Below are 25,759 nucleotides of genomic sequence, written 5' to 3'. Positions count from 1 at the left end.
GGATGGGATTGTGATCTTGTGCTCTGTTCCACATGAGGTTACAAGACTTGTCATTTCAGTTGGAACAAACCAAAGGTGCTACTTTTTTATTTACATCTGTAATCATTTTGACAGCTTCAGTTTCTAACTTCTGCCAACATCTTTGCAAACATCTCTGCTCTGCATTTTCTTGAGTGCCTTTCCTGAAATGTGAATAAATCTCTCTGCAGTACTCAAATGTTGCCCAATCAATGGTTTATATAGTTACAGCACAACTTCCTTGCTCTTAGATCTAATAAAGGATGGTATTATCTTTATCGTACCTATAAAGGATAGACCCGGAAGAAGGAGATAGACCTGGAAGAAGGAGCTTGACCTGAAACAGCAACAGTTTCTTCACTTCCATAGATACTGTCTCATCTGCTGAGTTCCTCCAGCATTTTGTGTGTGTTATTCTGGATTTCAAGCACCGGCAGAATCTTGTGTTCTTCTTTATCTCTCTGCCTTTTTCAACTACTTTACTGGAAGCACTGTAAGATTTCAATGGATTGTTTGGATCCCTCTAGAACTGTACACTCACTGTATCTACCTGGTGCAGCCTTGAGCCCAGCATCTTGGCACTCAGTGACTTTAACCTGTCCAAAGCTCACGCTCACAGGCAGTCTCTCCAACGAAGACACGAGCGATCCATTGCTGTGCAAAGGGCAGTGCCTCGTCTGGTTCCCAACGTTGCACTGTGAGCAAAGTCTTGGTGTTGGATCTGGAGGAACAAGACCACTGTAACAAACTAGGAATCTGAAGGAGAAAGTTGGATTGGGACTAGCGTACTTTGAAGAGTTCAGGAGCTACCTGTAATACCCTGATCAATAATAACCTTAAACTTTCACACAGAAACTGATCATGTGGTTATTTTCTCATGAACATTTGTATGAGAGGACATGGAATAGCTAGAATCAACTTGTCAAAAAGCTTAATTGTATGTAAAGCACTGTGTGAGGTCTTGGGTAAATAAGAAGTGCTTCCATATGTACTTCCCTTTCGAATGGGGCATGGTTAAGAATTGCTGACTGAAGGGGCATCCATCATCAAGGACCCTCACCATCCAGCATGCACCCTCTGCTTGTTACAGCCACTGGGGAGCATGAAGATTCACGTTCTCTGATTCAGGAGCCATGTCTTCCCGTCCACCATTGTTGAATGATCCTACTTTTTGTGCTATTTATTTATTTTCATAATTTACATTAATTTTTGTCTTTGCACTGTACTGTCACCACAAAACAACAAATTTTGCATGATAGAAGTCTGAGAATAAACCCAAAGCCAATTCCACAAATATGGATACATAAGAACAAACCCACTCTAAAATTGCATTTATGTGGCAGCTACATAAAGACAGCAAACCTCAATCCAAGGAAGAGTGTTCCTCTGATCAAAGACACCTAGTGACAGCTCATTTTCAGTAACTCAAGTCTGATCAGGTGGCAAATAAAATAATGGTTTTCCTTTTTCCAAAAAATATGTTTTTAGTACCTGGTAGCAGGAACAAAAAATATTACTTTTTAATTTTAGATGGGGGTGAAGGATTTTTTTTTTGAATGCATCCAAGTAAGGACGTGTGACTGAATACGCCAAGCTCGCTTGGAACCCTGTAGCAGCACGTAGTGAGCTTATTGTTTTATTCCATATTATGGCAACATTCAGTCCTTCAGGGTTGCTGATTAGTATGCAGTCATTTTTAATTAAAAATGAAATGCAGATCTTGTAAGTGCAATTTTAAAAATTTTGCTCCAAGGAAGAAAAATACGACTTAAAAGTGGCCTTGTGAAAAACAAAGATAAAATGGAGCATTTTCTCAAGGATGCTGCAGAGAGTTAAACAGTTGTGCAGCAGTACTGCTGGAATCCTGACAAAACTGCGTCTCCGTGATGGTCAGTTCTCATCACTGGATCTTGCAATTGAAGCTAGGGGAGGCAACAAACATAATGATGGAGCTGAAGTTTCTGAACTTGGGTCAACTCCAAATACGAATGAGCAGCTTGAGGCTGTACTCCAACTCTACTGCATCCTTTGTCCCACACCACCTTGAATACCATGATGACAATTATTTGTCAGAGTCGTGTTAGACTGAGCACCCTGGCTGAGGAAAGCAACGAACTCCTCCTCTTTTCAATGATTCATGCCTTTCAACTGTTCACCATTTCCAACAGCATGCATGAATGAGAACATGTTGTGTGACTAACTATTCTCTATTTATAAACTGATCAGATTTGCACAAGATGGTGGTGAGGACGTATTTGGTAGATTGTGTTCCGTTTTGGTCACAGAGGGGGTGAATGAACACTTTTTTTTTACTAAGTTTGGGGAATCAAGAACTAGGTTTAAGATGAAAGGGGAGAGAGTTAAGAAAAACCTAAGGGGCATCTTTTCACCGAGAAAGTGGTGAGCTGTGGAATGGGCTGCTAGAAGAAGTGGGTGACACAATAACAACATTTTAAAGGGTTAGGTGCATGAATAAGAAAGGTCTAGAGGGATGTGGGCCAAATGTGAGCAAATGGGATTGGCTTACATGGACATCTTGGTCAGTAAAGACCAGTGAGGCAGTTGTGTGCTGTTTCGACGACTCCCAAGTACCTCATCAGACAGGAAAACAGAACCCACTGCAATAACACACCGGACCACACCATTTCCCATACTGCACAGCATTTGTGCCTTAAGCAGAGAATAATGATCATGTAACCTTTCAAGCTCCACCTTCTGACCTGTCCTTCTATCTTTTAAGGATCTCTAGATGCTCACTTTGTCTTGCCACCTTTCCATTTATTATGTCGTCCTTGCCTTTTTGCACTGCCCCAGATGCATTACCATGTACTTGATTAAGTTTTATTTGTTAATTTTTCTACTAATCAAGCAGCCTAAATTGAATAATGCTGTCATTATCCATCCCTCTAAATAATGACTCTTTTATGACTGATTTCCATTGGTGCTCTTGTTCTTGGGTGTTGTCCTTTACTCTGAAGCAGATATTAAAATGTGCTGCCAAGTCGAAACAGACTCTCCATGTTCATCCTATAAAGTTAAAATAAAGCAAACGAGCAAGAACTTCAAAGATATCGCGATCTCTGTTGGCTCACTTAATAGCCTCCCTCCAAGTTGTGCTCTCTGTTCTTTCATCATCTGTGTAAATCTTAGTTATTGCACCTTCTCTGGTGTCTCCGTATGCTTTGAGTAGGGTTTTCTCATGATGGGCAATATTTGCTCACCACTCAAGTTTGTTCTCTCTTGCTCTTGGCCAAGAATTTTGGGGACACATCCTCTCAGTGCGTCTATCACATTCATCCATTTGGCACATGGCACCATTTTCCTTGAAAGCCTTGGGCTTCCATGAAGGAACCAATAAAGATGACATTTGCCCCTTGTAAAGAAACTTGAGAATCCCAAGGTTGCCAAGTACCTGTATGGAAATTCCTGCAGGAAGGTTAAGCTGTTAGGTTGGATGACAGCTCCTAGTCTAAAACCTGGAGGTTGATTTGTAGTGTGTCTGTGGGTACTGTCTAGCTATGGAATATTCTTACTTGCTGAGTCTGTAAAAGATTCCCACGATCTTAAGTTTCCCGTAAACCATTCACATCAATGTTTCTCTTTGAAGAAACAGTTTAATCTCCTGAACATAACTAAATAGACACAACCCTGTAAAGGGTTGCACCAGGTGTGTTCTGCATTGCTTTGATAACAAGACAATTACATGGTTATAAGTTATGGCCAAATGCATTTTTCCAGCCTCCTGATTTCACTTTTCACCATTGTCATGTCGGCTGAAAGCATTGTGCTTCTCAATTAGTGCCAATAAACTTATTTTGGAACAAAGTGAATTCTTACTAAATTGGAAACGGCTTTCACATTTTCTGTTGGTTTTTGCTACTTGTTCCAGATGTTCCTGTGCGGTGCAGATCTTTCCTTCACTCCCATCTCGCTCATGTCTTCTGCTTGCCCTCCCACCCAACCACAGGCAGTTATGGCCTGTTTGCTCTGCTGCCCTTTCCAATGTACTCAGTCTCAACCAGGCACTCAGTCACCACCTCGTGCATGCCCCACCCATCCTTGTGCCTGATATACTCAATTCCCATTCTTTATTCTTATAAATATGACCTTCAATTCTGAAGTCTCCTGCTCTCTAAGGGGACGTTTTCTTTTGTTGTCCTCACCTTTCCCTCCGTGGCTTATCTACATTTTCTTTGCTATCACATTTTCAGTTAAGAGTCAGCAATTTGTATTGCGTGACAAGCACTCAAGTGATTTTTAAGTATGTAAATTCTGTGGTGCTGCATGGTAGCTGAATGAGTGTGCATGCTTTCCTTTCTTTTGAATGTGGGACTTGAAAACCACATATCATCACTTTGAGATATAGAGAGACAGTTACCCTCCGTTGATCCCTCGTGCTCCTGCTTTACCATTGCAGCAGGGTGCTCAAAGTGGCTATAAATCTCTTCGGAAATCTCCCATCATCCGTGAAGGTTGTTATCTGAGAGAAGTCACTCCTTTGTGAGGGCAAGGAACTGCCTGAGGCTAGGCAGTGAGGCCAGCCAAAGGAGGGAGATAGTTTCTAGAGCTTTCAGGAAGAAAAAATTAATTCTGATACATGGAAGAGAATTGGTTTATATTGTTTGTTTTTAGGTTGGGAAAGGTGTGGCAGGAAGTTTACTTGCATGCAGAGAGTTTGGGAGCAGAACACTTTTATGTTTTAACACTAATTTGCTGTCAATAGCAGCAAGTGGAATGCAGTGCTTTTTCTGACCACGGGGCATGCTGCAGAAGGTGGATTGATGTTGCTAACAAAGATTAGAGTTTATTTCCTTCCTAGGTTGTTCTGAGATAGGGTTGTAATTACAGTGTATACCCATGACACTAAAACAAATGGTTTATAACAGCAGTCCTCCATTAAGATCAATTCAACTTGCATTCCTTTTTCTATGTCACAAAATGGAAGATCATTTGGAACACTAATGTACAAAGTGGAGTTGATTTTCAAGTGGCAGATTTTAAGGTGAGATGGTGGATTCCCAGGACAGGTTAAAATGAAATGGTCTTGTTGCACAGTGAGCAGCGGAGATGGGAGGGATTTAATGTTTTGGTTTCAGCTCTGCCAGTTTCACCGTTCTCCATGCATCAGTTGGTCAGAGGCTGTAGCCTACAAAGGAGAATGTAGACAGGGTTTGCTGTTCCGGGTTACTATCTTTGGAATAGGTAGCACAGAGACGAGATACCCAGTGTAAAATAAAATGGGTGGTACACAGCTCCAGCAACTGGATGTAGATGATCTTTAAGTGCAGTTTAGATGTTTCCCCCAGGTGCTCAGCTGGTTTTCTCCCCACATCCCAAAGATGGGTGGGTGGTGGGTTAATTGCCAGCTGTAAATTGCCCCGACTGCAGTTGTCCATTGTATCTGATGATGCCAGGAAACCTGTGCACCAGAGTTTTTAAAGTGGAAAAGCTGTTGCACTGGGGCAGTTCCGCTCTCTTGACCTCAGAGCTCTGGGTCCAGTGGTCACAAAATGGGGTTTGTTGTGTCCGTGCACAACTACGTATCAATTCAATAAAAACATGAACATGGGAGATGGCTTTAACTGGTGTACTCGTATTGCATTGAGAGAGCAATGCCTATGCGTAGACAACAGATCAATACATAGTGCTTGAGGGGGGGGTATCATTGCTCTAAAAGAAATAGATCCATACATTACATTTCCTCCCCCTTTAGATTAATGCAACATAAAGCTGTATGTGTACAAAACATTCGATTTCCCTTTTGTATACCCATATTCCAAATAAACATGCTTTCACAATAACAGCCCACAACCAACTTCACAGTTCCAAAGGTTCAGTCTTTTGGGTGGTGCTCTGTTTCTTTCAGGATGGCGTCTCTGGAGTGGCATTGGGTTTGGTGGGTGTCTTGTCTGATACAATGTTCTTGGTTTCCGGTGTCAGCTTGCTGTCAGTGACATCATCACTGAGAAGTAAGTCCAGTGATTGTAATGTGTCCATCTTGTTGGATGCAGTTGACTCAGGTGTGTCCTTTGGTTGAGCATCCAGTACCTGGTCCACATGATGTCTCCATGTTGGATCTCCAACATCCACAGTGTACATCAGTGGTCCAGTTCTTCTAGCTATCCTACCGGGTGTCCACTTGTCGTCTTGGTAATCATGTGCTAGGATTTCTGGTCCAGTCCAGAAGCTCCTTGCTGCTTCACCTGGCAACTAGCTGAACTGTTTATTCTGCACTTCCCTCTGGAGGTCTAGATCCAGGAGGTCTATGCAAGATCTCAGATTCCTGCTCATGAAAAGCATTGCAGGTGTTTGATTTGTCGTTACATGAACAGAGTTCCAATGCACATAAAGGAAGTTGTCCACCTTGTGCTGTAGATAAATGTCTTCCTTGTCCATCGCTTTAATGGACTTCTTGAAGGTTTGGATAACCCATTCATTGCTGGGTGGTGAGGAGCTGACTTGATGTCATTTTTCTTCACAGTTGGAATTCTTCTTATGTGTATTGTAGTCCGTTGTCACTCACAATTTGTTCAGGTAAGCCATTTCTGGTGAAGATAGTCCTCAGAGCGGAGACAGTCTTTGTTGAGGTGGTTGATTTCATTGGTATAATCTCCAGCCACTTTGAATGAGCATCCACAACAATCAGAAACATGGAGTCCATGAATGGCCCAGTGAAGTTAATATGTGCTCTTTGCCTTGGTGAAGACTGCCGCTCCCACAAGTGTAACAGTGCCCAGGGTGCATATTTTGAACTTTTTGGCATCCTGAACAGCTTTTGGCCAAGTCTTCAATCTGTTTATCTATTCCCGGCCACCTCATGTAGCCCTGGGCAAAACTCTTCATCTTGACTGTGTACCCAGTGTCCTTCATGCAGATTTTCTAACACTCTGGTGCACAGTTTAGAGGGAAACACAACATGAGATCCACACATCAGCTTTCTTTGACATATTGACAGTTGGTCTCATCTCGCTGAGAACTCTGGAAACATAGGGTTACCATGAGCTGGCCATCCTTGTGTGGTGATTTCATAAGCTTTTGACAATGTCAGCTCATTCCTTGTTTCCCTTTGAATTTTGGAGTCTGTTACCGGTAACTGGTTCACCAACACGGTGTGGAACACTTCTGCTGGGTCGCATTATGAAGAAGACTTTTCTTCAGATGCCAGTTGTGGAAGATGTGACAAGCCATCAGCGTTTGGTACCCTTGAACGTTATGTCATAAGGGTGGGCTTCGAGGAATAGAGCCCAAAGTTGTAACCGGGTAGTAGTCATCACTGGAATTCCCTTCCTGGGATTGAAAATGGACACAAGGGGCTGGTGATCTGTCATTATCGTTGACTTTTGTCCATAGAGGTAGTGGTGGAATTTCTTTATTCTCCATAAGGGCCTCTTGGTTGACCTGTGCGTAGTTGTGTTCTGCACTTGTCAGTGATCTTGAAGCAAATGCAATCAGACATTCAGATCCATCTTTCATAATGTGTGACAAAATGGCTCCAATGCCATAAGGGGATGCATCACACTCCAGTGTACACCAGGTAGAGATGGATCATAATGGACGAGCATTTCCTCGGATGTTATTCGTCTCTTTGTTTCTTGAATGCTTTTTCACATCTTTCTGACCATTCCCACTTTACTCCTATCTGTAACAGGGCATTCAATGAAATGTTTGGAAGAAACTGGTGGTAGTGGTTTAAAAGGCCCTCAAGTATAAACTAAGTTGTGATAAATTTTCTGGTTTGGATGCCTGTAGCACTGCTTCAGTCTTCTCTTGTGACTTATGTAAGCCATGCTTGTCAATGACATGTCCACAATATGAGATTTCATTCTTGAAGAACTCACATTTCTCTCTCTTTGTGCGCAGACCATACTCACTCAGCCTGGTAAGCACTTCACTGAGGTTCTGGAGGTGCTCTTCATTATTTTTGCCAATTGTGATGAAGTCATTAGGGTAACATTGTGTTCCTGAGATATCTTGGAGCACTTGGTCCATTGCTGTTTGCCTAATTGGCGGAGCTGATGTGACGCCAACAATGAGACGATTATACTGGAACAGGTCCGTGTGAGCATTGATTATCTGAAACTTTCTGTTTGACGACTCAATCTCCATTTACAGATAGGCTTGTGAGAAGTCAATCTTTGAAAATCTCTCCCCGCCTGCCAAGCATGCAAAAATGTCTTCTATTCATGGCAGGGGATACTGCAGATTATACAGCACTGGGTTGATGCTCACCTTGAGATCCCCACATATGTGAACGGCTCCAGCATTCCCTTTCTTGACCATTGGGACAATGGGCATGGCCCAATCACTCCACTCAACCTCGGAGAGAATTCCAGATGCTTTCAAGCTTTGCAGTTTAGGACGTAGTGCGTAAGGCATTGGACGTGCTTTATGGAATCTTGGTGTTGCCATTTCAACCAGTTCAGTTCTGGACTTCATGCCCTTGAGTTTACCATTCCCCTTCTCAACCACCTCATTAGCATTAAGTAGCTATGCTATGCCAGTCTCTGGTTAGTGCTACAATTTGGGCTGCAGTTGCCAGTTGATGTCACATTAAGAGCTTTGATTGACTGCCACCCTAGTTGGATTTTTCTCAACCGTTCGTGTCCAAAAAGTGCTGGCCCTCCACTTTTCAATACATAAAGCTCTAACTGTAGTGTTTGGCCTCCATATGTCACATTCACCTTCAGTTTGCTTTTGGGAGACACTCTTTCACCTGTGCAGGTCTTTAGCATCACTGAGGTCTCCTCTGATGTAGCTTGGAAAACAGTCTGTTGTAGTCAGCCTCTGGAATTATGGACAAAGCTGACCCTGTGGCCAGTTCCATTTCCAGTTTTACATCAGGCACATCTAATATGATCCAGCTGATTTTGTGATCATCTTCAGTTATACTATACAGTTCTAGGCATGACAGTTCACCGTTGTTGGACTCTATGTTGTCTGATTCTGTTTTACATTCGGTAACTTTATGCATTTGCTTAGTATTGTCTTTGAGACTTTTCACTCAGTTGTGCTTTTTGTCTGCCTTGCTCATTCTCTCCATGTGACCTTGTCTGTGACTCTTTCTGCAGACTTTTTCTTTGAACCAATGGTTATTTGCACCACAGCATACAAATTAGCCAGAAAAAGTGGCTCACCTGAGGACTGGGAGAAATTCAGAGTTCAGCAGAGGAGGACAAAGGGCTTAATTAGGAAGGGGAAAAAAGATTATGAGAGAAAACTGGCAGTGAACATAAAAACTGACTGTAAAAGCTTTTATAGATATGTAAAAAGGAAAAGACTGGTAAAGACAAATGTAGGTCCCCTACAGACAGAAACAGGTGAATTGATTATGGGGAGCAAGGACATGGCAGACCAATTGAATAATTACTTTGGTTCTGTCTTCACTAAGGAGGACATAAATAATCTTCCAGAAATAGTAGGCGACAGAGGGTCCAGTGAGATGGAGGAAATGAGCGAAATACATGTTAGTAGGGAAGTGGTGTTAGGTAAATTGAAGGGATTAAAGGCAGATAAATCCCCAGGGCCAGATGGTCTGCATCCCAGAGTGCTTAAGGAAGTAGCCCAAGAAATAGTGGATGCATTAGTGATAATTTTTCAAAACTCGTTAGATTCTGGACTAGTTCCTGAGGATTGGAGGGTGGCTAATGTAACCCCACTTTTTAAAAAAGGAGGGAGAGAGAAACCGGGGAATTATAGACCGGTTAGCCTAACGTCGGTGGTGGGGAAACTGCTGGAGTCAGTTATCAAAGATGTGATAACAGCACATTTGGAAAGCGGTGAAATCATCGGACAAAGTCAGCATGGATTTGTGAAAGGAAAATCATGTCTGACGAATCTCATAGAATTTTTTGAGGATGTAACTAGTAGAGTAGATAGGGGAGAACCAGTGGATGTGGTATATTTGGATTTTCAAAAGGCTTTTGACAAGGTTCCACACAGGAGATTAGTGTGCAAACTTTAAGCACACGGTATTGGGGGTAAGGTATTGATGTGGATAGAGAATTGGTTAGCAGACAGGAAGCAAAGAGTGGGAATAAACGGGACCTTTTCAGACTGGCAGTCAGTGACTAGTGGGGTACCGCAAGGCTCAGTGCTGGGACCCCAGTTATTTACAATATATATTAATGACTTGGATGAGGGAATTAAATGCAGCATCTCCAAGTTTGCGGATGACACGAAGCTGGGCGGCAGTGTTAGCTGTGAGGAGGATGCTAAGAGGATGCAGGGTGACTTGGATAGGTTGGGTGAGTGGGCAAATTCATGGCAGATGCAATTTAATGTGGATAAATGTGAAGTTATCCACTTTAGTGGCAAAAATAGGAAAACAGGTTATTATCTGAATGGTGGCCGATTAGGAAAAGGGGAGGTGCAACGAGACCTGAGTGTCATTATACACCAGTCATTGAAAGTGGGCATGCAGGTACAGCAGGCGGTGAAAAAGGCGAATGGTATGCTGACAATTATAGCAAGAGGATTCGAGTACAGGAGCAGGGAGGTACTACTGCAGTTGTACAAGGCCTTGGTGAGACCACACCTGGAGTATTGTGTGCAGTTCTGGTCCCCTAATCTGAGGAAAGACATCCTTGCCATAGAGGGAGTACAAAGAAGGTTCACCAGATTGATTCCTGGGATGGCAGGACTTTCATATGAAGAAAGACTGGATGAACTCGGCTTGTACTCTTTGGAATTTAGAAGATTGGGGGGGGATCTGATTGAAACGTATAAAATCCTAAAGGGATTGGACAGGCTAGATGCAGGAAGATTGTTCCCGATGTTGGGGAAGTCCAGAATGAGGGGTCACAGCCTGAGGATAAAGGGGAAGCCTTTTAGGACCGAGATGAGGAAAAACTTCTTCACACAGAGAGTGGTGAATCTGTGGAATTCTCTGCCACAGGAAACAGTTGAGGCCAGTTCATTGACTATATTTAAGAGGGAGTTAGATATGGCCCTTGTGGCTAAAGGGATCAGGGGGTATGGAGGGAAGGCTGGTGCAGGGCTCTGAGTTGAATGATCAGCCATGATCATACTGAATGGTGGTGCAGGCTGGAAGGGCCGAATGGCCTACTCCTGCACCTATTTTCTGTGTTTCTCAGGAGGATTTGCCACATCGGTAACATCTTTGGCTTTTTGTACCATTCAGGGATGTTTTGTGCATTTCACTTTCTAACCTCCTTTTCTGTAGCTCTGTTGTATCATTTGCTGCAGTCTCTAACAGTATTGCCATGGCCAATGCCTGCTCTAAGGTTAGGTCTCTTTTGGACAGTAGCCTTTGCTGAGTGCTTTGACTGTGCATGCCACATACAAACCTGTCCCTTAATGCATCAGAAAGTCCATTTCTGAAGTCACAGTAGTGGGAAAGTTTTGTGCAGTAATGCAATGTATTTCAGAAAGGCTTTTGACTGGTTCCTTTTGTAAAATATATCTCTCAACTATTGCCAGTGCTTCAGAGCTCAAGTGATTTTGTAATAGTGTAACAATTTTGTTGAGCATCTTGCTTGTTGGTTACTAAGTTGCGTAAGAGACTGTACATTCTTGCACCCATTAAGCTAAGAAGTGTAGGGGCTTTCTTTTGCTCCTCCATGTTGTTTGTGTAACAATACAGTTCAACCCTCTCAATATACAGCCTTTAAGAGCACTATCAAATTCGCCAACTTTCCTGACTGAAGCAATTGCCATGTAATTTTCACTTGAAATTCAGCGCGTCTTCCACTGTTACTATGCACTGTAGTCATGAGTTTGTCAGCGTCTGTGACAGCCTTCTCGTGCTGTTTAACTCTTGCTGTTTTGCTCCATAAATATGCCATAACTGTCAGTGCAGTTTGTGATATTTTCTGAAATTGGGGTTTGTAGTTGTTGCCAATTTGTTGTGTCTGTGCACAACTACATATTGATTATAATAAGAGCACACACGGGAGTTGGCTTTAACTGGTGCATTCCCATTGCAACAAGATAGAGAGCAATGTACATGCGCAGACGACAGATCAATACAGTGCTGGGGAGGGGGGAGTTGTTGCTCTAAAAGAAGTAGATTCATAGATTACAGGGTCTGCCTTGGATAACCATGACATTTTCTGTGCCTTGTCATGCCCTTTGCTCTCCACAGTGTTGCAGTGCCACCTTTGTAGCCATTGGATCTCACTGTAGATCTCATCCGTCACAGCTGACTTCCCATGCTAGGACAGACATGTTTTATCTCACTGGGGTATGAGGCCAGTGGCTAACCTCAATAGCTATTTGGAGCCAAAGGTGAGAGCTGAGTGTCCAAAGGTGAGTAAACAGCCCTGGAGTTAACGCAAGAAGCTAATTCACCAGAGGTGCTGCCCCATACACTCCTGTCTGTGGAATAACAGGGTGTTAATGGGCTCATCTGAGAGAACAGAATACAGAAATGAAGTGGGACAATGGAATTGCTCAAGGGCTAGCACAGACCTAATGGCTGAGTGGCCTCCTTCTATGCCAAAAAGGAATATGAGAAAACAACTGAGGTGTATTGGCCGTTCTGCATATCAGTGCGGCATTCCTTGGAGGATAATTTCTGTTAGTGCTTTTCTTGCTCTGCAAATCTGTGACCTTGGACAAACATCCACAAGTTAAAAGCAGAGAAAATACCAACACAGTTGTTGTGGTGTAATTCACTGTAACAGTAGAGGTTGAAAACTCTGCTTGTGGCAAAGCAATAAAAAGGAACTAGCCAGGAGGGAATGCAAAGGTCCATTGGAACAATCGAGTGAAGTAGATAGGTGCAGGAAGATCGATGGACGATATCAAGAAATGGATGAGGATTTCAGATTTAAAAAGAACTTTAATCTGCATTTGTGGACTTGCAAATCAAGGAACAAATCACATGCGGCAGAGATGGTCCAAGCATCGCTCATTGTTCTCTCAAATAATGACTGCCCCAGCATCTAAACTGAGAAAGTGATTTTTTAAAACATTGAAAGGTCATTGCAAAAGGGTGGAATGGTAACTGGATCCTTTGGGATCTCACCAGTGCAAATTTTGTCAAGATTTTGGAGATGAATAGTTAATTACAACAAGGGCCATGGAGAATGGCAGATGATAACAATAGTGTGTGAGGGTGTTCCTTGTTATTGGACAATTCAATTATTTCCACGTAATGGGAGAAAACCACAACCTTCCAACCATGATGTCCAAAGAGCACCTCACATCCTTGTTTCTCTCCGCGCCTTGTGGCACAGCGGGTGGCAACTATGCCGTTTCTTCAGCATTTTTCGATTTTTGCGAGGCCAAGTTACCAGCTGGACACTCAACCCAGTGTGGATGGAAAGCATGCAAGGAGCCGGTCGGATCTGAACCCCGGACCATGAAGTCTGGTGTGGATTCCACTACACCACTGGCTGGCGAGGCTTCACATCCTATTTCATCTAAAATCTTCAACTGCCAATGTGGGATTCCCTCATTAACATATCAAATGAATGAATTCATCAATTTCTTTCTGTCAAAGCAAAACTGGCTTCGCCCTAATAAAGGTCTTCCCTGTCCCTCCCCTCTGCACCTCCTGCAACTTAAAACTAACGCAAACACGAGGAAATCTGCAGATTCTGGAAATTCAAGCAACACACACAAAATGCTGGTAGAACGCAGTAGGCCAGGCAGCATCTATAGGAAGAGGTACAGTCGACGTTTCAGGCCAAGACCTTTTATCAGGACTAACCGAAAGAAGAGATAGTAAGAGATTCGAAAGTGGGGTGGGGGGGGGGAGGGGGAGAGATCCGAAATGATACGGGGAGGAATGGAGCTAAGAGCTGGAAAGTTGATTAGCAAAAGGGATACAAGGCTGGAGAAGGGAGAGGATCACGGGATGGGAGGCCTAAGGAGAAAGGAAGTGGGAGGGGAGCACCAGAGGAAGATGGACAGCAGGCAAGGTTCTCAGCCTGATACGTCGACTGTACCTCTTCCTATAGATGCTGTCTGGCCTGCTGCGTTCCACCAGCATTTTGTGTGTTGCTTATCTCTTTTCTACTTCTTACCAAGGGTCTTTGATCTGAAATACTAATTGTGTTTCTCTTTCCACAGAAGCTGCTCAACTTGTTGAGTGTTTCTAGCATTTTTGTTGTTATTACAGATATCCAGTATCTGTAATTTATTGTTCCCCCCCCCCCCCCACTGCAGAACAGAAACAGGCCTAAATTCCTGCTCACTTGTGCCAATCATAGAACCTAGAAATCTAGGTTCCTTCGGCCCACAATACTGTGCTGACCATACAACCTACTCTAGAAACTGCCTGGAATTTCCCTTCTGCATGGCCCTCTATTTTTCTAAGCTCCATGTGTCTATCTAAGAGTCTCTTAAAAGGCCCTGTTGTATTGGCCTCTACCGCTGTCACTGGCAGTGAATCCCATGCACCCACCACTCTGTGTGAAAAATCACCAATCTCATTATATTCTCATATTCCAATTAGCCCTCCTGTGATCCTACCATTCACTTGCACACTATGGATGAAAACTGGTGCTCGATTAACCTATCAACTCCCACATCACTGGGATGTGGAAAGAAACTAGAACATAAGGCAGAAAACCACACAGTTAAAGGCAGAATGTGCAAACTCCATGTTAACAGCATAGGGCATTTGGATTGAATTCGGGTCACTGTGATAAAGTTTAAGGGAATGGGGGATTCTCAAGATTCCTGTAAACAATGGATTGAGTACTGACTATGTCTGTGATTGTAGTGTGTTGAATAATGTCTCACAGCTGCCTTCTTTGGAGCAAGATAAGGGTTAAAGTTCACCCAGATCCACATAAAATGTCTCTGGGCTTTTCACACTTTTTGATTTTGACAAAAAGCAGTACCTGACGGAAATTAGACAGAACATTGCTTTTTATTTAAAGCATAAATTTGACGGATGTTCATATCTTTGTAATTAAGTTGTGGCTCCAGCAAACCAGGTAGAACATTCTTTTCTTTAATTAAGGTGGCTGGAGTGTCTAACAAACTGATTGTTCTCTGTATCAATAGTCCATTGACTTGGCTGGAATGTTATCAAACTGATTGTTCTTTTGTATCGGTGGCCTTATAACTTCTGACAATTCTGACATCAGGCAGTGAACTTGTAGAACCACCGGGGAGATGAGAGGTTCTTTCCCTGATGTTGGGTCCAAGTTCACTCGCCGGCTGAGCTTGAAGAAATAAACGGGTGAAAAGATAAGTAAGGATCTTTTTGTGCTTCCTTATTTGATCCAGCAAAGTTACGTTTACAACTGGCACCATGAAGTACAGCAGCTATGTCTGTTTTGCCGCTGTACTGCCCTTTTGAGGAGAATACTGAATTTTGAAGAGCAAAGTTTTTGCTTTCTTGAGAAACCAGATAACAGCATCATAGTCACAGTAAGAGGGGCCACCATGATAAAAGGAGGAAATAAGAAAGGCACAAGAAATGAGTTGTGCTTCATTGTGAACTTTGCTGCTACCTAAAGACCACCTGATGTAAAGACCTTTTGAAGGATATGAAACTGCATTTATGTGTCTCATTTCTCATTCTCAGGATTTCCTCCAAACATTTCACAGTGAGTATTTTCAAAGATATTGCAGGAAACCTGGCAGCGAGTGGACAACAGCAAGATGTTTCAGATACCAAAGAGATGATAAGCAATCCATTTTTCTTGTTGGCTGCAGAACAAATATTGGGAGAAATGGTGCTAGGGCACCTTTTACCTCCATTGGAGGTGGCATATACACTTACTGTTTCATTGACAAGGTGGCACTCTCCCATTACTGCACTTGTGGTCAAAAATATATCTTCCAGTCGCCAGTGGGTGTTGAACATTAGTTCACTGACTTTCCAAGCTAAGGAATTCTGTCATTGTTTCAAGAGTTTAGTAGCTACATTTCAGATGAACTACAGGCACAGATTTTTAAAAGAATTCAAAAACACTGCCCAGATGCTTTACCTGTAGAATCCTATATCAACTGACTTGTTACCATAAACTCGAAATATTGATCAAAGGAGCAATGTGTGTATAGGCTCTTTTTGAAAATCAAGAAAGGGTATACTTTTGTAGAAGTACTTCCATCATGTAACCTTGAGCAAGTCGTTTCAGTTTGGTAATTCAGAGATTAAGTTCTGTGACTGACATATCCGAAAAGCACCCCCGGTGCAGCTGCTGCCCCCTCTCAGTTTGTCTCCTCCTCTGCAACCCTTCCCCTACTGCCTGTAGATTATACATAGCTGTTCTAACGATGGAAGAATTTGTACATTGGAGTTTGTGGAATTTTTGAAATGATCTAGACTTTTCCAAGTGAACAAGTTGTGCGGTCCTGGCTTTCAAAAGTGAATGGGGTGGTCCTGTGACCATGCTTGAATGACTGGTGCCTGAAGGAAGGTGGGGGAGGGGAGGGTAAAGAATTAGGCAAGGTGAACTTGATTGACGGTAAGCTTTCCTGTTGTTACAAGGAGGGGGTTGGGTGACATCAAGTTCACATAACTAGCAGCACTTAAAGTATGGCTGACCCCTTTCATTTCACTGTTAATTTGCAGTGCCTTGTTAGAAACAGTTCAGTGAATCTTTGTTCTGGAGTGCTGCCATGGCCAGGGAATTGAGCACGGGTGCACAGGCTGTGCATGGTTGTCATGGGAACTGAGTATTATGAGAGGAGTAGTTGGTGCTTGCAGTCTTTCGTATCTCTGAGGAGTTGATGCAGTGGTAATCTTATTTACTATGAGGCTATGGTTTGGCCAAGGACCTGCTGATGAAATGATTTTAGTTATTTCTCTTGGTGCATGAAGAAGTTTCTGTTTATTTCATATGCAGAGGAATGAGAAAGATGTGGCCCTGAGTGTAGTAGAGATTGCTGAACACAAGTCTTTTTTTTGTTCATTTCTTTTCACGGGGGACATTTTAAGGTTTTGTTTAGTCTGTTGCATTTTACATTGGCAAGATGCAGATTGATCTTAGAATTCAGCAGTTTTTCCTTTTTTTAAGAAGCTTCAGTCTGGAACTTATTACACTCCTTCGGGTGTGACACGAAGTAATGTTACCTCTGGGATAGGCACTCGTATTTAAAACGGTGGTTTTCATTACACCTGTCATTCTGAATCTCATTCATTGTGTGGAAGGGTGGGGAAACCGTTCAGGTTTGAACTCATAATTTTTTGACATCCAACGTTCATTTACAATTTCTGTTTGGTGGGTTTTGGGACAGAAAGCTTTGCAGAGCTTTCTCAAAGTTTTTCCAGTCAGGAATGACAAGAAGCAATTGCCTATGGTTTGCATGCATGATTGTCTGCCAAAGCCAATTAATTTTGGATTCAATCATTTCTTGTCATCCACCTTACTTCCAGTAAACTACTTGACGTCCCTTTAAGATCGTAAACAACTATAAGCCAGGAAAGTAAGATGAACATAATCATACTTCAGTTATTACTAACATTTTGGAAGAATAGCAATGGAAAAGGCTCAATAGCAATTTTAAAAAGTAAACACGAAAGGAAATATTTACTCAACACACATCAAAGTTGTTGGTGAACGCAGCAGGCCAGGCAGCATCACTAGGAAGAGGTACAGTTGACATTTCGGGCCAAGACCCTTCGTCCTGATGAAGGATCTCGGCCCGAAATGTCGACTGTGCCTCCTCCTAGAGATGCTGCCTGGCCTGCTCCAGCAACTTTGTTGTGTGTTGCTTGAGTTTCCAGCATCTGCAGATTTCCTCATATTTGTGAGGAAATATTTACTGATGGGGAAAGAGCAAGAATAATGGAGCGATTTTTTTTTTGGTCTTTCAAGCAGCTGTCATAGGCATGTATAATAGAGAGAATAATTTTCTATTGTAACACCGCTGATGCTCAGTGTTGCAAGTGTGTGTAGATGGGCTGTTTGGCTGAGTCCTGTTTTGTCAGTTTTGTGCATACCTGTTAAATGGGGGCAGGTAGTTCAGCTTATTGCTGGGAGGAAGTGTGCAGCTGTGACCTTACCCACTTCATCCTCTGGCAGTCAGCCCTGCATGTTGTAGGGCAAGGTTCCTGCTCTATTCGCATGTTGCATGCTTGAGTAAACACACACGATGTAAGAACACTCTCTACACCTGGCGGAAAGTGGTTCTTTACCCTTAATCTACAGTGCGGAAATCACTTTTTTAAAGTTGTGTTAGTATTGTCGAGTTGGTCTGAATCAACAGATTTACAACAGGTCCCCAACTGATGGTGAAGTCAGGAGCGTCATAGCTGCTACAAAGTCTACCAGCTTTTTCAACTTTGCATCATCTTTCAGCAATTTAGTTAAAAGGGATAACTTCAGTTCTTGTGTCCCCACTATTCAGGACATTTACAGAGACAGGTGTGTAAAAAAGGCCCAACTACACCCCAACTACAGACTGTTCCAGCTGCTACCATCGGGGAAATGGTACCACAGCATAAAAGCCAGGACCAGCAGGCTCCAGGACAGCTTCTTCCACCAGGCCATCAGACTGATTAATTCATGCAGATACTATTGTGTTTCTATGTTATATTGACTGTCCTGTTGTACGTACTATTTATTACAAATTACTATAAATTGCACATTTAGATGGAGATATAACAAAGATTTTTACTCATGTCTATGAAGAATGTAAGAAATAAAGTCAATTTGATTCAGATATGAGTTATTGTGCATTTTTGTTCTATTAGTGGAAAACTGTCTTTTCAAGTTGAAATTATAATATTACTTGAGTGTCTGTGCCAGTTGGTGTGACAGAAGAGATTACATGCAATGGGTTTCAGTTCATGTTTCCCTGCATTTCTATCCCTACCACCATGAATTATCACTGTTCCCGAAATTATGTAATTGGCAGGTTCCTAAGGATGCTTAACATGCTTGACTCTAAGGGAGAGTGATATTGATTTTTTGAAGAGCATCTGAGTGAAGAGGCAACAGTGGATTGTGATTCCAGGAAGAAGTGCAAGGGAGAGTGATACTGATTTTTGAAGTGCGTCTGAGTAAAGGCAACAGTGGATTGAGGTTCTGGGATGAAGGGCTCATTATCCAATTTCAAGTCAGCATTGAAAACTTGCTGAAGATCTGACGCTTCGAGGAGCCGGGCAGCAAGGAGGCCCATTTTCACTGCTGGAAAGTAACTACTTTGGCATTTGGAAGAATACCTTGCCAGATGTAGCCCATTGCGAAAGGATTGCTGCTGAAGTGAATTGGGAAACTGAGATTACTGTAGAACAGAGGTTCCCAAAGTGGACGATATTGCACCCCTGGGGAGCTTCTAAGGGAGCAATGAAGGTATAGGGATGGTGAGGGGAATGGGGCTGCTCGGCAGTAAGGTGGGCAGCTGAGGGATTACAGGCTTAATTTAAGAAATGAATTACTTATTAAAAACATTTGATCCTCAGTGCCTCATAATTGATTACAATGATCATGTAATCACCTCATTGCTTGCAAACCCACTGTTCTCAGACTTTGCTCGAAGTACATTATAGTTGTTAAAGAGTAATGTGGTACTTACCATAGAAACTACAGCACAGAAACAGGCCTTTTGGCCCTTCTTGGCTGTGCCGAACCATTTTCGGCCTAGTCCCACTGACCTGCACACGGACCATATCCCTCCATACACCTCCCATCCATGTATCTGTCCAATTTATTCTTAAATGTTAAAGAACCCGCATTTACCACCTCGTCTGGCAGCTCATTCCATACTCCCACCACTCTCTGTGTGAAGAAGCCCCCCTAATGTTCCCTTTAAACTTTTCCCCTCTCACCCTAAACCCATGTCCTCTGGTTTTTTTCTCCCCTTCCCTCAGTGGAAAAAGCCTGCTTGCATTCACTCTATCTATACCCATCATAATTTTATATACCTCTATCAAATCTCCCCTCATTCTTCTACGCTCCAGGGAATAAAGTCCCAACCTATTCAACCTTTCTCTGTAACTGAGTTTCTCAAGTCCCAGCAACATCCTTGTAAACCTTCTCTGCACTCTTTCAACCTTATTTATATCCTTCCTGTAATTTGGTGACCAAAACTGAACACAATACTCCAGATTTGGCCTCACCAATGCCTTATACAACCTCATCATAACATTCCAGCTCTTATACTGAATACTTTGATTAATAAAGGCCAATGTACCAAAAGCTGTCTTTACAACCCTATCTACCTGTGACGCCACTTTTAGGGAATTTTGTATCTGTATTCCCAGATCCCTCTGTTCCACTGCACTCCTCAGTGCCTTACCATTAACCCTGTATGTTCTACCTTGGTTTGTCCTTCCAACGTGCAATACCTCACACTTGTCAGTATTAAACTCCATCTGCCATTTTTTAACCCATTTTTCCAGCTGGTCCAAGTCCCTCTGCAGGCTCTGAAAACCTTCCTCACTGTCTACTACACCTCCAATCTTTGTATCATCAGCAAACTTGCTGATCCAATTTACCACATTATCATCCAGATCATTGATATAGATGACAAATAACAATGGACCCAGCACTGATCCCTGTGGCACACCACCAGTCACAGGCCTCCACTCAGAGAAGCAATTCTCTACCACCACTCTCTGGCTTCTTCCATCGAGCCAGTGTCCAATCCAATTTACCACCTCTCCATGTATACCTAGCGACTGAATTTTCCTAACTAACCTCCCATGCGGGACCTTGTCAAAGGCCTTACTGAAGTCCATGCAGACAATATCCACTGCCTTCCCTTCATCCACTTTCCTGGTAACCTCCTCGAAAAACTCCAATAGATTGGTCAAACATGACCTACCAGGCACAAAGCCATGTTGACTCTCCCTAATGAGTCCCAGACTATCCAAATGCTTGTAGATTCTGTCTCTTAGTACTCCCTTCAATAACTTATCTACTACTGACGTTAAACTTACTGGCCTATAATTTCCCGGATTACTTTTCGATCCTTTTTTAAACAACGGAACAACTTGAGCCACTCTCCAATCCTCCGGCACCTCACCTGTAGACAGCGACATTTTAAATATTTCTGCCAGGGCCCCTGCAATTTCAACACTAGTCTCCTTCAAGGTCCGAGGGAACACCCTGTCAGGTCCCGGGTACTTATCCACTTTAATCTTCCTCAAGACAGCAAGGACCTCCTCCTTTTCGATCTGTACAGTTTCCATGATCTCACTACTTCTTTCCCTTAATTCCATAGACTTCATGCCAGTTTCCTTAGTAAACACAGATGCAAAAAATCTATTTAAGATCTCCCCCATTTCCTTTGCAATGTGACCTGCCTTACTAGTCCTGATGAAGGGTCTTAGCCTGAAACATCAGCTGTTCATTCAGTTCCATAGGTGATACCTGACCTGCTGAATTCCTTCAATATTTGGTGTGTTTCTCTGGATTTCTTGCATCAGCAGAATCTCTCGTGTTAATGGCATTTCTGTATTTGGCAGATCATGAGAAATCTAGTCTGAAGAAAGTGTTTTTTGCTGTTCACTACTGTAGTACAGTGTTAACTTGTACGACTCTCATGCAGTGACACAATTCCTGTGTATTCGCTTATGGTGGCGTTCAATGGGTAAAGTTCAGAACAATACCTTTTAAGCGGTCTTGACTGCATTTCTGTAGCTCACAGCCTAACTGAGATATTGCTGCTCCACTTTATTTACCTTCTGGCAGAGTCAAGTTTTGCCTGAGTGAGTTTTGCTTGATGTCATAACTTTCCTCTTCATTGATCTTAGCACTTGAGGTTGGATTTAAATAGGTGATTAACTGTGGTTGTTAATCCATAATGAAAAGAGCGGAGCAGCCAAACAGAAAAGTGTCGACTATATAGTGTGGAGTATCTGAAATATGGATTTATACCAGCACCAAGCAATCAACAGCAGCCAATGTTTATTGTGTGAAAATGTTTTTCAACTGAAGTAATGAAACCATTCGGGCTCTTTGAACATTTGAAGAGAATACAGTTCGATAAAACAAACAAGAAATTGGCTTACAGTATTCTCAGTCACTTTGTGAAAATTTTCAGAAATGGATCACACTAAAAAACATGTTTGCCTGCACTTCACAACAAAACAGTGATGGTTTGTGTGCTTCATACAACATTTCATTGCTAAACCTGGAAAACCCCATACAATGGGAGAAAGAGGATAGTAAAAGCTTTGTCAAGTATATAAAGAGTAAAAGATAGGTGAGAGTTGATATAGGACCGATAGAAAATTATGCTGGAGAAATTATAATGGGAAATAAGGAGATGGCGGAGGAACTGAAAGAGTATTTTGCATCAGTCTTCACTGAGGAAGACATCAGCAGTATACCGGACACTCAAGGGTGGCAGGGAAGAGAAGTGTGCACAGTCACAATTACAACAGAGAAAGTACTCAGGAAGCTGAATAGTCTAAGAGTAGATAAATCTCCCGGACCAGATGGAATGCACCCGCGTGTTCTGAAGGAAGTAGCTGTGGAGATTGCAGGGGCATTAGCAATGATCTTTCAAAAGTCAATAGATTCTGGCATGGTTCCGGAGGACTGGGGGATTGCAAATGTCACTTCGCTATTTAAGAAGGGGGCAAGGAAGCAAAAAGGAAATTATAGACCTGTTAGCTTGACATCAGTAGTTGGGAAGTTGTTGGAGTCGATTGTCAAGGATGAGGTTACAGAGTACCTGGAGGCAGAACTCAGCATGGTTTCCTTAAAGAAAAATCCTGCCTGATAAACCTAGTGCAATTTTTTGAGGAAATTACAAGTAGGCTCAACAAGGGAGATGCAGTGGATGTTGCATATTTGGATTTTCAGAAGGCCTTTGACAAGGTGCCACACATGAGGCTGCTTAACAAGATAAGAGCCCATGGAATTACGGGAAAGTTACATACGTGGATAGGGTGTTGGCTGATTGGCAGGAAACAGAGAGTGGGAATAAAGGGATCCTATTCTGGTTGGCTGCCGGTTACCAGTGGTGTTCCACAGGGGTCCGTGTTGAGGCCGCTTTTTACGTTGTACATCAATGATTTAGATTATGGAATAGAGGGCGTTGTGGCTAAGTTTGCTGATGATACAAAGATAGGTGGAGGGGCCGGTAATGCTGAGGAAACAGAGTTTGAAGAGAGGCTTGGATAGATTGGAAGAATGGGCAAAGAAGTGGCAAATGAAATACAGTGTTGGAAAGTGTATGGTTATGCACTTTGGCAGAAGAAATAAAAGGGCAGACTATTATTTAAATGGGGAAAGAATTCAAAGTTCTGAGATGCAACGGGACTTGGGAGTCCTTGTGCAGGATACCCTTAAGGTTAACCTGCAGGTTGAGTCGGTAGTGAAGAAGGCGAATGAAATGTTGGCATTCATTTTTAGAGGAATAGAGTATAGGAGCAGGGATGTGATGTTGAGGCTCTATAAGGCGCTGGTAAGACCTCACTTGGAGTACTGTGGGCAGTTTTGGTCTCCTTATTTAAGAAAGGATGTGCTGAATTTGGAGAGGATTCAGAGAAGATTCACTGGAATGATTCCGGGAATGAGAGGGTTAACATATGAGGAACGTTTGACCGCTCTTGGAGTATACTCAGAGTTTACAAGCATGAGAGGGGACCTCATAGAAACATTTCGAATGTTGAAAGGCATGGACAGAGTGGATGTGGCAAAGTTGTTTCCCATGGTGGGGGAGTCTTGTACAAGAGGACATGACTTAAGGATTGAAGGACACCCATTCAGAACAGAAATACGAAGAAATTTTTTTAGTCAGAGGGTGGTGAATCTATGGAATTTGTTGCCAGGGCAGCAGTGGAGGCCAAGTCATTGGGTGTATTTAAGGCAGAGATTGATAGGTATCTGAGTAGCCAGGGCATCAAAGGTTATGGTGAGAAGGCGGGGGAGTGGGACTAAATGGGAGAATGGATCAGCTCATGATAAAATAGCGGAGCAGACTCGATGGGCTGAATGGCTGACTTATGCTCCTTTGTCTTATGGTTTTATGGCCTAAGAACTGATTCTACCAGCAGAAAAGAAGGTTCTGAATACAGTTTTAAGTCACCAGATGAAACATTTAAAGCAATCCTGTTCAACAACAACTCTGTTGAAAAGGGAATGAATGAAATGTCTGAGAATGTGGAAGGCACGTTGTGCAGCATATTAGGGCAACAGAATTTGCTCTCCAGTTGGATGAGTCAACTTTGCCAGGCAATTAATCTTTGCTTCTTGGTTATGTTTGCTCCCTAAAAGAGAGAGCCTGGTTTAAGGGCGGTTATTTGTAAGGGACTAGAAGCGGATATGAAGGGGGAGTCAATATTTTGGGTTGTCAAGCAATTTTTCAGAGAAGGATATTCCTCTCACCAACGTTCTTGTGCAGCACATGGGGCACCATCAATGAGAGGACACCACTGTTGAAAAAGCTGTATGTGTCGTACTTACCATTCACAGAGAACATCCTGTCATGAAAAAAAGCTAACTGATCACGGCACAAACCATTAGGTCCCATGCTCTGAATTCTCAACTTTTTTGAGAGCTTTGTATTGAGAATGATAAAAGTTTGAATGCTTGCTTTTACACACAGAAGTCAGATTGCTTTCAAAAGGAAACTGTCTGAGATGCTTTATTGCGCTTTTTGAAATTGTGATAAAATTCTTTGAAGACTCCAATGCTTCATTCAGTAATCAACTCAAGAATATTAGGCATGACATTGCTTGTCAGAATTATTCATAAAGTTTAACAAAATCATTCTTAAATTGCGAGGAAATGATGTGAAACTTATCAAAGTCAAATCAGTCATCTCCATATTTGTGTCCAAGTTAACCTTATTTAAGTGCAACATTGGTCATTGTGACTTTATCTAATTTCCATGCCTCTTTGAGTTGGAAGAGAAAGAAAGAATACCAAATGATCTTCAAGTGTATTGTGTCCGCCTGGATGAGTTACATAAAGACATGACAGAAAGATTTCAAGATCTTTTCTTGATCCAAATTCCAGATTGGGTAATAAATCTATTCCTCTACACTTGTAATGAGGAATTAACAAGAAGGATCGAGGAAGAACAGATCTTCCTAAAGTCAAAAACAATCATATCAAGACTTTTGGTTTCAGAAAGAAATCTCTGAATGCTATTCTGCACTGTGGAGTGGGTGGGGGAGGTCAAGATGTTTTTTATTGCCTTTCCAACATCATATTTAGGGAAGCAGTTTCAAAGCAGTTGCTCAACTTCTTTCAAAGCAACAAAACAGACTGGAAATGATTGAAGATGGGGATCTGAGATGGTTTCTGAGTGACATTCAGCCTGATGTCACTGCACCAAGCCCATCCATCTCATTGAAAGGTGAAAAAGCAATGAAACTTTGAGTTAGCAGTTCTGATTTTCTTTCATTGGTCATCATAAATCAATTTTTAAAAATAGTTTTTATGTCATGGCTGGAATAGGAGAGGGGCACCAGGGATGAGATCTGGGAGCCAAGGGGGCAGTAATCCAGAAAGTTTAGAACCACTGTTGTATGTTAAAAATCGCACCACCTGTCATCAAAACTGTATTCCGTCACAGAGGTGCCTGTTGGAAAGCTCGGCTGATTTTCAATCATGGGCCAAAAGTCAAAGATCTCCTTGTTATATTGGGCTATAACCATAATTACCAGAACAAAAAAAAAATCTTCCTGTATGTCTGTCTGTATGTATGTCTGTTATATTTATGTTTCCCTGTAATTTTAAATCTTTTCAAAAAAAAAAAATCAACCTTCTTTTGCTTGGGGCTTTGGAATCCCTCAGTCATGTTGACCTTGATCATTCTGAGCATTTCAACATTCGTGAGTATTTCTGGGCTCTGCCCTTAAGTTACCTGTGCAGGTGTTTCACAAGCCACCTGTGTGTGCATACATATG

At 42.4% G+C, this 25,759-nt stretch overlaps 1 protein-coding gene across 1 annotated transcript in view; it reads left to right on the top strand.

Annotated features, from left to right (window-relative positions):
* Nucleotides 1-25,759, top strand: part of LOC140206132 (uncharacterized) — a 189,587-nt gene that overhangs the window by 57,128 nt on the left and 106,700 nt on the right. The gene's annotated exons all lie outside the window — the stretch shown is intronic.

Source organism: Mobula birostris, chromosome 12, assembly GCF_030028105.1.
Source record: "Mobula birostris isolate sMobBir1 chromosome 12, sMobBir1.hap1, whole genome shotgun sequence".
Classification (NCBI taxonomy): Eukaryota; Metazoa; Chordata; class Chondrichthyes; order Myliobatiformes; family Myliobatidae; genus Mobula; species Mobula birostris.
Note: the sequence above shows the minus strand (reverse complement) of the source record. Positions and strands in the feature narration are given on the sequence as shown.